Source organism: Dasypus novemcinctus, chromosome 10 (genome assembly GCF_030445035.2).
Source record: "Dasypus novemcinctus isolate mDasNov1 chromosome 10, mDasNov1.1.hap2, whole genome shotgun sequence".
NCBI lineage: Eukaryota > Metazoa > Chordata > Mammalia > Cingulata > Dasypodidae > Dasypus > Dasypus novemcinctus.
In genome coordinates this window covers 29,535,895-29,550,965 of record NC_080682.1, presented here as the reverse complement: position 1 = coordinate 29,550,965, position 15,071 = coordinate 29,535,895, and the positions used below count along the sequence as shown (strand labels likewise).

The 15,071-nt window shown below is 32.9% G+C and overlaps 1 pseudogene; it reads right to left on the bottom strand.

Annotated features, from left to right (window-relative positions):
* Positions 1 to 4,787: 4,787 nt before the first annotated feature.
* LOC101415031 (olfactory receptor 10AG1-like) lies at positions 4,788 to 5,338 on the bottom strand (annotated as a pseudogene).
* Positions 5,339 to 15,071: the final 9,733 nt, after the last annotated feature.

Sequence of the window (15,071 nt, the reverse complement as noted above, 5' to 3'; positions counted from 1 at the left end):
AGGAATTTTAGTTTTGGTTGCTTATATTTAGGTCTTTGATCCATTTTGTGTTAATCTCTTTCCTGTGTAAGGTCGGCATCCACCTTCATTTTTGCATGTGGAAATCCAGATCACACAGGCCCATTTTTTGAAGAGACTATTATTTTTCCATTAAGTGGACTTAGCTCCCTTAATAAAAAATCAATTTGCCTTAGATGTGAGGGTTTACTTCTTAACTTCTAACTGGATTCCATTGGTCTATATGCCATCCTTATGTGGATAACATGCTGTTTTAATTCCTGTCTTTTTGTAATTAAGTTTTGAAAATCAGGAAGTGTGAGTTCTCCAACTTCTTTCTTCCACTTGAGGTGTTTTGCTTATTTGGGACATGTTTCAATTTCCCTGGCTGCTCAAGATAATACCATGCAAAGAGTGGATTTCAACTATGGTAATTTATTATATCACTGCATTGAGGTAAAAAGAAAGTCCCAGTTAAGGCATCATCAAGGCACAGGTTTCTTCTTGAAGACTGGCATTTTAATGCTTCCTAGCTGGAGAGACATGGTTCTTGGTTTGTCCATCCCATGACAATGCAAACGGCAGCCTCACCTGGCCTCTTAATTTTCCTTTGTGTGTCATTGAATTTCAGCTTCTTGCTTCACATGGTGTTCTCTATGTCCATTTGAGTTTTATACTACATGTAGAGGACTCCAGTAATAGGATTAAGACTCATTCTGATTGAACTGGACCATACTTTAAATCATGTTTTTTAAGCATGTTTCCACAGGCTTTCCCAGAGGTCCATGGAAAGTTTTTGGGGGGTCCATGAGTTTGAATTGAAAATTTAAAAAAAACCCAAAACATTATTCTTTTGGGGACTGTTAGTACAAGTGTGGTATATTTATTAAATAACCTACAGTTTAGTGTGGACTTAGTCAGGAGAACATGATTTTTACCTGAATGGCAAGGAGGTCAATGGAACAAAACATTTTAAGAACCTCTGCTTTTACTGAAGTAATCTCATAAAAAGTTTTGATTTACAATGGGTTCACACTCACAGGAATGGATTATATTTTTAAATGTTTCCTTGGGTCTCTTCAACTGCAAACCATCACAGGGTTATTATCATTCTGTATAAATTTGATGATTGCGTTTTTCATTTCTGCAAAGAAAGATGCTGGAATTTTTATTGGGATTGCATAGAATATTCAAAGCACTTTCAGGAGAATTAAATCTTACCAATATTTAGTCTTCTAATCCATGAACATAGAATGTTCTATTTATTTAGGATATCTTTGTTTTTTTAAAAAAAACGTGTAATTGTTTTCCATTTTTAAAATTTTTTCCTCTTTATTTTTAGTTTTTTATTTATAAGTTTTTAAAGTCTTGAATATTTGTCCTAGAGATTTCATTTTTCAGTTGCTATTGTACATAGAATTTTTTCTTCAGTTTCTATTCAGATTAGTAGTACATACAAACACCACTGATTTTTGCATGTTGATGGTGTACCTCACCAAATTGCCGAATTTGTTTATTAAATCTAGTAGCTTTTAGTGAACTTTTCAGGCTATTCAAAATATAGGATGATGCCATCTTCAAATAGGCAAGGTTTACTTCCTCCTTTCCAATGTGGTGCTTATTATTTCTTTTACTTTTCTTATTGCTCTGGCTAGAATATTCAGTCTGATGTTGAATAATGTTAGTCACAATGAGCATTCTTGTCTTGCTCCTGATCTTTGAGGGAGAAACTTAGTCTTTCACCACTAAGCATGATGTTTGCTGGGGATTTTCCTATATTCCCTTTATCATGTTGAGGAATTTTCCTTCTACTCCTAATTTTCTAAGTGTTTTACAAAGAAAGTATGCTGGTTTTTGTCAAATGTCTTTTCTGCATCAGTTGAAGTTAACATATATTTCTTTTTCTTCATTCTATAAATGTGTTGAATTACATTAATTAATATTCTTATGTTGAACAACCCTTGCATACCTAGGATAAATACCACTTGATTATGGTGTATAATTATTTAATATGTGGTGCATTCAGTTGCTAGTGTTTATTGATTATATTTGAATGCATTATAGGTCTATAATGTTCTTTTATTTTGGTATCTCTATTAGGGCAATATTAGCTTCATGGAAGGAGTTAGGGAGTTTTCCTTCTTTTTCAATTTTTTGAGGAATTTCAGAAGAATTGGTGTAATTCTTCTTGGCATGTTTGGTAAAATTGACCAGTGAAGCCATCTGGTACTGTGTTTTTCTTTCTAGGCAGGTTTTTATTAATTTTTCAATCTCTTTAATTGCTATTAGTGTATTTTGATCTTTCATTTTTTTCTTGAGTCATTGTAGGTAGATTTTGTGCTTCTAAGAATTTGTCCAGGTTATCTAATTTGTTAGCATATAGTCAGTTGTTCATAGTGGCCTTTTTTGGGATAAGTTCACATATAAACTTGGCTAGATTAAGGTGTGCAATTGCTTGGTCAAAAAAAAATTACCACCCTGATTGTTACTGTAAAGGTGTTTGTGGATTTAAATCAGTGGATTGCATCTATGGCTGATTATATATACAATCCACAAAGGAGAATACTTTCAACAATTAACTGAAATAAGCCTAACTCAATAAATTGAAGGCCTTAAAGAGGAGGAATGATGATTTCAGCAATCTGAAAGAAAATTAAATTGGGCTCAAAAGCATAATCCATGATAAGCTCTTCATGTCATGGTTAGGAGGGGCGCTGGCATAAACAAATAATTCATTCGTAGTACTTAACTTTCACGTTGGAAATAAAGGTCCCTATATTGGATTTTTATCATGCATTTAAGATTGTAAGGAAGTTCACTTTCTTTTATCTAATCCAATATTCCCTAGTGTCATAAATGAATATGTACCCAGGATAGGTATGTGAATAGAAGACTCTGGATATGGCCAACTAGAACATTCAGATATTTAGGAAATAAAGGAAATTACCTATAGAAAATTAGATTATTTTATGGTGAGAAAGTATGGTTATGCTCACATGAAGCTGTTATTAGGTTTTAAAAAATTTTGGATTGCAAAATAAAAAAATTATACAAAGGCATATATCAAAAGAAGTAAGAATAGAACAATGCAAACATTGAGAAGAGTATTATAAATATAATTGGATAGAGGAAATATGAATTAAAATATTATAGTAAAATCACGGGGAATATTAATAGTAACCTACCATCATAAATAAATAAATAGATAAATAAATAAATAAATAATATCGTCCTGTCTTCAAGTTTTGGCTAGAAAAATCATGTGACAAGGAATGTAACTCCTTTCTAATTGCTTGTTTTGCTTTTGAAATTGAACCTGAAAAGTTATTAGTAAGTCTAAAAATATATTAAATCTGAACCTTCTCCATTTTGCTATTATAAAAAGGTGTAATTGTTCAAAAAAATCTATCAGTGCTATCAAGGAAGAGAGAAAATTTTCATTACATGCACAGTTTTTCTTTATATCTTTCAACGAAATACTTGGAATACTAGTAAAGAAATAAGTAGTTCTGATTCAAACAAACCTCGTATTAACAGAATTATTAATGGAATTTTACTAATTATTAGGGAATATAATACCATTTATTCCAAAACATAAGTGCCAATGTGGAGTATGAAAAGAAATGTGAACAGATTCATGATAACTTTAATTTTTATTGCTAACATTGATTATGTCTTAGGAGGACATTGTTATCTTGAGGGAGAATATCGACATAAAGAGGATTAAAGGGGGGATTAAAGTTCAAAGGAAATATGCTGCATACTATTTTGCAACTTATGCTGAAATCCTTTAATTTTTCTAGGAGCTCATCTTATTTCTATTGTCATGCTGTTGTTTGGTGAAATGAGGCTTTGGAATATATAATTACTATTTTATATTGTGTAGAATTATTTTTAATTTTCAAACATATTTTCTTTAGAGAGTCCTTATGACAAATATGTTATTATTATTAAGTAGACAATATATAAATGACTCTTTAGAAGGGAAGTGAAGAGGCAAACTTTTATACAGAGCAGTGTACATCCAAAATGGATTAAGAAGATATATGTTTGGAGAATAGTCATAAAAGAGATAGAATATCCAAAGCAAATTACTTTAGGATCATAAATCCTAAGAATAACATGAAAATATGTGCCAAATAAACTGGTTGAGACTGCTGGGAGTTTTCTGTCACATCATATACTCAAGCAGGAACTTACAAATGAGATACCTAAATCCATGTAAACTTTCCTTTTAGGAATATGATTTGAGTAATTCTACATGGGAGCATAATAGGTTAAAATATGATTACTAATTCTTTAATATCTCTAGGTTTTGGCAAGAGTTTGAAATAAGGCATAGTCAAAATCATTTAAACATTACCTCATTTAATCATATGCTCAACAAATATTCAACTACTTAACAGGTTCTGTGTTAGAAAGAATGCTAGCAAATACTTGTGTGAAGATTTAAATAGTTATTTTGACAACTAATCTTATATAACTTGTAATATATTTAAACCAAATTCTTAGACCCTTGACTTGTGTTCATAGTTTTCAAAGGGAAAATATGATGAATGTTCCTCTTTTATTTATGAGAGAAAATTATTCTTTACACATGGCATTTTGAAGGTGAATTAATCTGCCTAGTATATACCAAGCACAGTACTTTTCAGACTAACTCTAAAAGTACATCCTCAGGGAAAAATGATTATCTGGTTAAAGGGGTAATATAGAAATTTGAAATGTTTCTTTGATAACTGTGTGACCAAAAATTGTTAAAGTAATAAAATTAATCTAATTGTGATATTTTAAGTAATAATTTTCCTAGTGCTGTTATCCTTGTTCTGAAGGCTGTATATTATTATATTAAGCAGTGGAGACACAATGGTGTAGAAAAGAGAAAGCAGTTTGTCAGTTCCTGCAGAGCGAATGGATTTGGGCCTTAAATAGGTGATGGTAGCAGATCCAAGAATAAAACATCTAGCATGTGAGAAGAACATGTGGAGAATGCTTTAGCCCATCCTTGGGCTTTTGGCAACCTCAGAATGGTGGATATGATTTTGCTGTAGGAGGCCAGTATCAACAAAAAAAGGACTGAAACAAACAATGTAAGTACTAAATAGATTCTCTGCACTGATGTGTCCCCACAGGCCAGCTTGAGAAGGAGAGGGATGTCACAGAAAAAGTGGTTAATTTGGTTGGAATCACAGAAATGCAGAGAGAGAATTAGACATATTTGCTTTATCTGGACTGGGATTCCACAGACCCAGGAATCAACTGCAAGCTGAAAACACATCTTTAAGTTCATGACTAGAGGTTAGTGTAGTGGGTTACATATGCCCATGTAGAGATCATAGGCCCATGTGTTGAAGCAAGATGACCAGCGATGTCAGTGAGTGTTCAGCCTTACTTTACCATCTTAGGGCTCCGTGTTCCAGCTCCTATGGATCTCAGCTGTAGACCGGCACAGGGTTCATCACTTTTGCCAGGGTTTGTTTCTTTCCAGGTTCATCTGCTCTGATCTCTTCACAAGTTCAGTTGTAAACTCTCAGACAAAAGGCTAATCTCTCTTCCTGGGGACTCTGCCTTGTCTATGGAGCTGTCTCTCTTCCTCTGTGTATCTTCTCTCTGTATTTATTTCTGTATCTGTGGAGCTCTTTTCTATAGTGAGCACCTATTATATTACCCACCAAGAGGGCAGGGACTCAACCCTGCATGCCCTAATGATGTTGTACAATCCAAGCCCTAATCTTGATTTAATTAAGTAAAAGTAAAATATCTGCATTTAATTCAGTCAAATGGTATCCTGACCAGAGGAACAGACCAGTTTATAAACATAGTCCTTATCTTTTTTTGGAATTGATAAATAATATCAAACTGCTACATTGGTGGTGACATGTAATTTTAAATTTTCTTATTTGATCACTTGAAATCTCAAAATCTGAATTTATGTTCAACTGTAGCAATTAGTCCCTTTTTCAGTTGGCATGCTTTTCTTTTCTCAATTATGTTTCCTATTAAATTCAATTAAAATAAATTTTATTGCACCTAGTAAATAATTTGTAAGACTTCTTACAAAGTTTTGTTAATGAAGCATTCAAGGATATTTAATAAAATAAAATACAGCTTTCCTGTATTATATCCAAAATCTTTTACATTATACATATCTAAGCTATTTTAGTATTAAAATTATCTCACCCCCCAAAATATTATGGGATGCCATTTATTCTTTTAAACTGGATTCTCATTTGAATGGATGGTATGTGAGTCAGAAATCATACATTTTATTTAGATTTTGTACTGGGAGGGAAGGAGCGCTAAAATGGTCCTCCTGTCCAAGCAACCTCAAGAGGTCAAATTAGTTTCACTTACCATTTCTGCTCAAGCTGGCAATTTTAATGAGAACATGCTCATGTTTATTCTGAATTATAAATCTGTTTTGTAGAAGGAGTATCAACTATAATTTACAGCTCTTTGATAGCTCCCTAAATCATCCGTATCCTCATTAATCACTGTTTTGCTCTATCTCGTCTGTTTATTCAGTTTTTCTTTGCAACACATGAATGTGTGTACAAATGAGTGTGTTATCTTCAAAATGTATTATTCATTTTTATTAAATTTCCTCATCTAGAGTATGTTTCCTACAATATTTTATGTAACTTTCTATGCAATGAATGCCATATTTGTTTTATAATAATTGACTTAACAGCTCCTTGGAAAAATTGCAACTGAGTCGCACTAGTTGCTTTTCTGGAATAATTCTCAATTTGTAAGAAGCAATTTTATTACAAAACTCAGCCTCCTTCCATTAATAGAATAAAACATGCACTAATTATGTGTATGTTGTGTGTATAAAGGAATGATATACCCTTTTCATTCACCGTTGCAGAAAGAACACCTTGCCTCATTTTCATGATATGTAGATTACTTCTATATTATGTGTTAATTTGAAAGACATAGAATCATTGCACTGAATAGACACACCTATAAACACGTGCTAAGGACTTTAACGGTGGACAACCGACAAGAGCTCAGTTACAAAAGCAATAGAAACATATAGGACAGAAGTAAACATTCATGCAAAACTTGGGCATCATGACTATTTTCTAACTGAGAAAAATAGAGCCAAATAATTGCATTTATCATCTACAATATTCCAGACTAAATATTAAAGTTCAAAAGATATATAGACTTTCTGCAATCATTACCTTATACAATTCTCCAATGAAAATTTGATTTCAGGAATTGATAAAGATGCTGTAACAGAACGTTTAGAATGGTAAGAAAATAGTAGATAATAGATAACACTTCTAAGTTATGATTTCAAGTTTCTAAGACTACAAATCCCAATTTATCTTTCATTACAATATTGTACAAGATTGAAACCATGGATGTAATCATTTAGGTAATTCAATCTAGAACCTAAACATGAAAAATGACAAAAACTGTTTGTTGAATGAATCTCCACATCTTTCTAAAATGGCTTGTATATCAAGAGGCCAACCTTTGATGATAAAACCATTACTCTCAGAATTGCTATCCCCTTTATTATGTCTGCTCTTTTTGTAAGCTTTTCTCTCAATCTTTAATCCCCTTTCCACCTTATTCTCATCTGTTCATGAAGAGTAATGTATATGAAAATTAAACTAAAAGTAGGTTCAAAAACAATCAGCAAGTAAATAATCTAAAAAAAAGACTTCTCAAAACTTGGAGCTGGTTTCGCTGAGCTTTGGAAACTATTAAAAGCTACTATTATACAACTAAGAAAGAAAATCACTAGATAATTCAACTATATGTTGACACATTTATTCATTCACATACTTAATGTTTATTTTTCTGATTACCTCTGTGAAATAATGGTTTTCTCTGATGTAGAGATTGTGCTATAGCTACCAAATCTACATGACAGTGCATATATTGCTTATATTCAAGGCAAGTTTATAAAATCAAATTGAAGAAAGGAAATAAAAATAAAAATTTGGCAAATGTAATTGAGAAGGATTTTTATTATTTTCTCAAGGAGAATTCCCTAATGACAAAAATGAAAACAGGTCAATAAGTCCCTAATATTTCCAAATTCATTTATTATTGGCCTTAACTATCATCATACAAGAACTTTCTTTGATATCAGTTATTTATACACACACACACACACTCAATTCAATAATGCACAAGAGTATCATGCTCATTATTTAGGTATAATTTTATTTTAATGAGATACCCCAGACTTCATACATATATAAAACTTAAATCCTTTGTTAACACATAAAATCACTGGATAAATGTTAGCACTTATGGTGATGATGAGAATGGTACTAATCTTTGATATATTGGCCCATTATATTACAAAGTGCTTTGTTATTTTCTTTTCATTTGATCTAACAATCCAGAAAGTCAGAAAATTACAAATATGAAACAATATGTGAAATTTTTTTAAATCAAGAATTTTTTTTTAATACCTGGAATTGAACGTTTTTTTGTTGGTGCTTAAATAAGTACAGACACATGCCAAAATAAATTTGATATTTGGACATAAATAATTCAGATTTACCTGGTTGTATTGAGGGAAATTTCTTGTATACCTTTATTGATTGAGGTTGAAATCAGAGATAAAGTTAGGAAAAACAATTTTTAATGTTAGAGAATGTCTTTATTGAAACAGATGTTATCTTCTTATAAAATATATTCTGCTATAAGAACAAATATACTCTTTTTGTTTTTTTATTTTTTTATTTTTATTTTTATTTTTTTAATTTTTTTATTTTTTATTGACTTTGTAATAATATTACATTAAAAATATATATGTGAGGTCCCATTCAACCCCACCCCCCCACCCCCCCTCTCCCCCCCCCCAACAACACTCGTTCCCATCATCATGACACATCCATTGGATTTGGTAAGTACATCTTTGGGCACCTCTGCACCTCATATACATTGGTTCACATCATGGCCCATACTCTCCTCTATTCCATCATGTAGGCCCTGTGAGGATTTACAATGTCCGGTGATTACCTCTGAAGCACCATCCAGGGCAGCTCCATGTCCCGAAGACGCCTCCACCTCTCATCTCTTCCTGCCTTTCCCCATACCCTTTGTCCATTATGTCCACTTTTCCCAATCCAATGCCACCTCTTCTATGTGGACACTGGATTGGTTGTGTCCATTGCACCTTTATGTCAAGAGGAGGCTCAGATTCCACCTGGATGCTGGATGCAATCCTCCCATTTTCAGTTGTAATCACTCTAGGCTCCATGGTGTGGTGGTTGTCCTTCTTCACCTCCATCTTAGCTGAGTGTGGTAAGTCCAATAAATCAGATTGTAGGTGCTGGAGTCTGTTGAGGCTCAGGATCTGGCTATCACATTGTCAGTCCAGAGATTCAAATCCCCTAAATATATCTTAAACCCCAACATTAACTGCACCTCCAGCACATTAGCATGAAAGTCTTATGAAGGGAGATCCCATCTGAGTCCAGATTCATCACACATAAACACCATTTCCAAAGAGGGGCCATCTGCCCTGGTAGTTAACCCCATCGGCCATGACCATAACTCCCATGGGTCTCTTTAGCCCTCAAAGGAACCAATGTTTTTTTATTAATTTATTGAAGTATGTAACTCATACATAAACACACATAAACAATAAGTTTATAATAATAGTTGTGAACTTACAAAACAAACATATGTAATATCAGAAAGGAATTTATAACTCACCCTACCACCAATAACTTGCATTCTTGTTAAACCTTTTTAACTAATGATTAAAGAGCATTGTCAACATATTACTACTAACCAGGATGCAGCTGTGGCTCAATCGATTGGGCTCCTGTTTACCATGTGGGAGGCCCTGGGTTCATGTCCCAGGGACTCCTGGGAAAGCAAGCTAGCCCGTGCCGCACCGAGAGCTGGCAAGCGCACTCCACGTGGAGAACTGGTGCAGCAAGATGACCTAACAAAGGCAGACAAGTGGAAGTAGAAGAACATGCAGTGAATGGACACAGAGAGCAGACAGAAAAAAAAAAAAAAAAAAAGCCACAAGGGGAATGAAAGAAATAAAATATATAAAAATATTACTACTAACCAGTGTTTTCCCCCAACCTATTCTATTATTATTATATTTTTATCATTTAATATATTTAAAAAACAAATATGCTCTCTTTTTGTCTTTGTTTTTTTAATGTTACATTCAAAAAATATGAGGTCCCCACATAGCCCTCATCCCCCTCACCCCACCCTTCCCTCATCAACAACCTCTTTCATCATCGTGGCACATTCATTGAATTTGGTGAATACATTTTGAAGCACTGCTGCACCACATGGGTAGTGGTTTACATTGTAGTTTACACTCTCCCAAGAAAGATTCTCTGCCTTGGGGATCAGCTCCATTTCCATATTAATTTCTAATTGAACTAAACCTTTCTTCCTGTCACTCAAAGTGTTTGAACAATCAAAAACTTATTTGACCATACTACTCCTAATGTATAGTCTCACTCTTTCTTTAACTCTTGCTGTTAATTTTAAACATGTTTTATGTGACTCTTGGCAATAGAGATTCAATCACATATTGACTAATATAGTTATGGTATATTGTTCCAGGTATACCTTATAAGGCCTGGTAAATTAGGCCTATGTTTTAACAGAGCCTGATCAGTGGAAAACTAACATTAGGACCTTTCTGGCAACTTAACATGCATTTGTACAATTCTTTTCTGGCACAGAACAGTCCTGAATGCTCAAGTCTTGAAAATCCCAAGGAGTTACTGCAACCAGTTTAGAGTCAAGTATCTCTATCAGGTTACTTGTATTTCCCTTATTCTCGAGATTATAAAACTATAAAATTGTTTCCATAACCTACTACCTCCCCAAATGCATAGACATGCAATCACAAAAGACAATAAAGGAAAATATTTATAGTCTATAAGAATTAGAAGTAAATTGATGTATGTGTAAAGATGCACACATAGAGTGACATGTATGTTATAAATGGTCATACAGTCAAAGCTATCACCACGCAGTGATTCTATTACTTTTCACCAATTTTTATTTCTTTTATTTTGTGATTTATAAATATTTTAGTCATTAAAACACCATTTCATTTTTTAAACACCATTTCATTTTGTTTTTATTATTCATTTTAATAATGTATGGTGAGGAATTTATCATGTGAGTATTTGCCTTTTGTACAACACATTTAATGGAATATTCATTCAAGTCTTTTGTCCATTTCTACATACATTTACTAGTTGGATGTATGATGTGAACATATTTCAGCCAGTCTGTATCCTGATTTTGCATTCTATTAACAATGATTTTTTCAGAGCAAAATATTTCATTTTGATAAATCCAGCTTATCACTATCTTCTTTTGTGGCTTGTGCTTTAATAGCATATCTAAGAATTCATTGTTTAACCCATTTACAAAGATTTCTCCTGTGTTTTCTTCTATGTGTTTATAGTTTCACATTACATATTTAGATCTGTGATCCATTTTGATTTAATGATTTATAAAACATGAGTTTTAGGTTTAGTTAAAATTTTTCCATGTGGATGTCCAATTGTTCAGCACTATATGTTAAAGATACAATACTTTTAGTCTTAGTTTCCTGGCTGCTATGACATGCAAAGGATTGTCTTAAACATTGGGAATTGGCTCATGGCATTGAAGCCTGGAGAAGTCCAAAATCAAGGCACCAGGAAATGCTTTCTCCCCAGATTTGTAACATTCTGGCTCTGGATGTGGGCAATCCTTGGATTTCTTGATTTGTGTCTGTGTCTTTTATCATGTGATCATGTGATGTCTATCATGTGATCATGTGATGTCTTCTCTTTTCTTTCTGGGTTCCACTGACTTCTGACCTCTGGATTATCCTGGGCTTTTTTCCTTCTAAGACCTATAGTAGTAGCAAAAACCCATCCTAGTTCAGTTGGCCACACAGTAACTGAAAATAATATCTTCAAAAAGTACTAATTACAAATGAGTTCACCTTTGGGAACATGATTAAAATTAAGAACATATCTTTTTTTCTTGGGTACAGAATTCAATGTACCACAATTTTGAACTGAAAAACGTCTGCACATTTGTCAAAAATCTATTGCAAAGACTTTTGGAATGGCTGGATGAGCAGCTCAGAAATGATAAAACTGAACAAAATTGTCAACTACAATGACAAAACATATGGAAATTGACCAAAATGTTTCAAAATGTTTACTTATGAAAATAAAGTCTTTCAATAAGAACAGAAGGGTCCATTTGCATTTTAGCCTGAGTATACTCCCATATGCTATTCAGCTCCATGGAGAAGAAGACCTATCACAGTACAGTACAAGGGGACTGGCATTTCTCTTGCCGCTGTTGGAGAAAGCACACTTATTTTTTGCAAAGTATGGGGAATTCCATGGCTTAGGACATAGTGAAAAACATTAGAACTGTCAGTGGCAAAGAATCAGGAAAGACCCATATTACAAGTAGTGTAAAGTCTCTCTAAGGTTTGCAAGACAGCAGAGAGAAATTTAATGGACAGTTCTGTCCTGGGGAAAAAGAAAGTTAAATAATGCATTGATAAGAGCCCTCTTGCCCTTAGTGTCTGAGACATTCTGCACATTCACAAGGCTATATATACATTCAGGAGGTACTAAGAAGAGTGCCAGCAAGTCATTTGCCCTTGTTTGAATGTAACTTTGAATGCAGAAAATAAAATTCTGGAGAGTATATATTGAATACCTTCCCCGAGTTATATACACATTCATCACAAAAAGTAGAAGTATAATTGGTTTCAAGGTGTTTAAATACATATGGTAAGTCACTGGTTGATCAGTATGCTATGTTGATTCAAATATCATCTTTAGTACTTACCACTTAAAAATAAATAACTGGGCAGGTACATAAGTGGTTCCAGATAGTAAAAAAAAAAATCAGAACTACATAGAACTAGTCAGAGCAAGTCACTGAACAAGCATACAAATAGCAACAAAAACCAACCAGAGAAGGAATTAAAATCCAGAGTTTCCACAATATATTACCTAAAATATTCATTTCTAACAAAAATGTTGAGGCGTGCAACTAACCAGGAAACTATGACACATAAACACGAGTAGCAAAACAAAACAGTCTATAGAAACTGTGTCTGAGGGAAGCAGATGTTGGACTTAAAAGATAAATCATTAAAAGCCACTGTTTTAAATACTCCCAAAGAAACAAAGGAAACCCTGTGTAAAGAATTTTAAGAAATAATGACTAAAATGATGCATTAAATAGAAAAAGCCATAAATACGTAGACATTATTTTAGAAGAGGTAAATGGTAATCCCAGATATAAAAAATACAATAAGAAATGAAAATTTCTCTATAGGTGCTCAACAGCAGGTTAGATGTGGCAGAAGAAAGAACTAGCAAACTAGAAGATAGATCTGTTGAGATCATATGATTTTAAGAATACAAAGAAACAAGAATGAAAAATAAAATTAAAAAGTCTCAAATACCTGTGGAATACCATAGAGTTCATTTAAATAAATGTTTTGAGAGTCCCAGAAAAATGAAGATAGAGAAAGGGACAGAAAACATATTTGAAGATAAAAATCACTAAAATTTAACATATTTTATAAAAAAACATGAAGCTACCCATAACAAGAGGTTACACATAGACCCATCATTTTTCACTCTTGGATGACAAAGACAAATATAAAAAAAATTCCAAACAAGAAAAATATGACTACATTCTCATCAGAAAGAATGGAGTACAAAAAGCTGTAGGATATCATACTCAAATTACTGAAAAATAAATAAAAATCTGTCGAGCAAGAGTTATATATTCCCAAAATCACTATCACTCAAAAATAAAGGCTAAATAAAGACATTCTTAGTTCAATAATTTTTGAGATTCCTTGTTGCTAGAAATCTCACTTCAGGAGAAATTCTAGACAAAATCCTTTATGTTGAAAGAGCTTAATACAAGAAAATAACTCAAATTAAAAAGAAAGCAATAGAGCCTGTAAATATAATTGCATAGGTAATCATAAAATACAATTGCACTATGTATATTTCCCTTGCGAAAGATTTTAAGGCAAATGTGAAAAATAGTAATTTAAAACCAGTAATTGAAACCTCTCTTTTTGTGTACATTTTGACCAACCTTACAGAAATAAAGATTATTATAAAAGAATGGCAGGAACAACTTTAAAACAACTGATTGGGGATAGGGTGTCACTTAGTGTTTGAGCACTGGCATCCCATGTATAATGGAATATATACACAACTGATTAGAGAGCTTAGACAGATAAACACCTTGCTGGACATACCAAAGTTACTCAAAGAGATGCAGAAAACAGAATACCTTTATAGACCTATAACAAGTAAGGTAATTGACTTTGTAATTAAAAATCCCCTCACACAAAATGTTGCCAAAATCTAGATGACTTCAATGGTGGAATTCTACCAAATATTTTTTTAAAAATACCAAAAATCCTCACAAACTCTTCTCCCCAAGCAGAGGAAAGGTAAAAACACCACAAGTCATTCTATGAGACCATTGCTATTCTACAACCAAATACAGACAAGACATGACAAGCATAGAAAACTACAGGTTAATATCATTGAACATAGACAAAATCTCATTGAAATATTATGATTAAACCCAACAAATATGAAAAGGATTTATACATAATTATAAATTGTAATTTATCCCAGTTCTATTTAACATAAGAAATCATAGTAGCATGATTATATTTTGATTGATACAAGGGGATTGCCTACATTATCTCTCCATTTTGCATATATTTGAAATTTTACATGATTGAAAAGGAAAAACCATACTTCTGTTGACCATCCAAATCAATTCTTTAATTCTCTAATTAGCCATTTTATAACACTTCAGTTTTAGTTCACAATTCTCTGATGTACTTGTTCTCATACTTCCTTTCACAAGCTTTTTAAATGTATAAATTCTACTGGTTTTGAACCTTTTCTCTACCTGTTACCTATAAATAAGTAATGCTAGGCAGCTTTATAAAGATCAAGAGATGGCCTGTAACTCCTTTGACTCTCTACTCAATGTGTCATCTATCCTGAACTGACTCCGAAAATTGATAGGCCAATAAAGTC